We start from the raw sequence: 800 nt of genomic DNA on the forward strand, positions 1-800 counted from the left end.
AAAATATTAAATATTCTGAATATAGGGACTTCCCTGGAGGACTTGTGGTTAAGACTCTGTGCTTCCAAGGCAGAGGACACAAGTTTGATTCCCAGTCAAGGACCTAAGATTCTGAATGCTGCACTATGTGGCAAAATATATATATACACATCACTGCAGATGGTGATTGCAGCCATGAAATTATTATTATTATTTTTTTAAGACAACCAACACTTTTACTTTTATTTGCATTTATTTTTTGTGGCACTTATTCCTGGGCCATAAGTTTTTGTTTCTTCAGTTTCTTCTGGGATATCTTTTTCTTCTGTGCAACCTCCTCTTCTGGTTTAGGAACAATCTGTTCTTTTTCAGTAAGGATCATCTCAATGTGGCAGGGAGAGCTCATGTAGGGGTTGATCCGACTGTGAGCTCTGTAAGTCCTGCACCGCATCTTGGGGGCTTTGTTCACTTGGATGTGCTCAATGACCAGAGAATCTACATCTAAGCCCTTAGGTTCAGCATTACTCTCTGCATTTTTGAGCATGTGTAGTAAAAATTCAGCACTCTTTTGAGCCACTGTCCCTGCGTCCAGCCCCACTGTTTGGCTTGTGGACACCTACCAACTCCACCACTGTACAACGGAATGGCACGCATTGCTTCTTTAAAGTGACATCCTCCAGATACTTGGTGGCTTTTTGGATATGCACACCCTTTATGGCCTGGGCAGTTTCACGAGTGTTCTTAAAGTGAACACGAAGATTTGAACCTCTTGATTTGCATGATTTTGTGGGGTTTTCTGGGTCAAGTGAATAGCGTACCAT

The 800-nt window shown here is 41.9% G+C and overlaps 1 pseudogene; it reads right to left on the bottom strand.

Annotated features, from left to right (window-relative positions):
• Positions 1-247: 247 nt before the first annotated feature.
• On the bottom strand, positions 248-800 carry LOC138073688 (large ribosomal subunit protein uL22-like; annotated as a pseudogene).

Source organism: Capricornis sumatraensis, chromosome 2, assembly GCF_032405125.1.
Source record: "Capricornis sumatraensis isolate serow.1 chromosome 2, serow.2, whole genome shotgun sequence".
Classification (NCBI taxonomy): domain Eukaryota; kingdom Metazoa; phylum Chordata; class Mammalia; order Artiodactyla; family Bovidae; genus Capricornis; species Capricornis sumatraensis.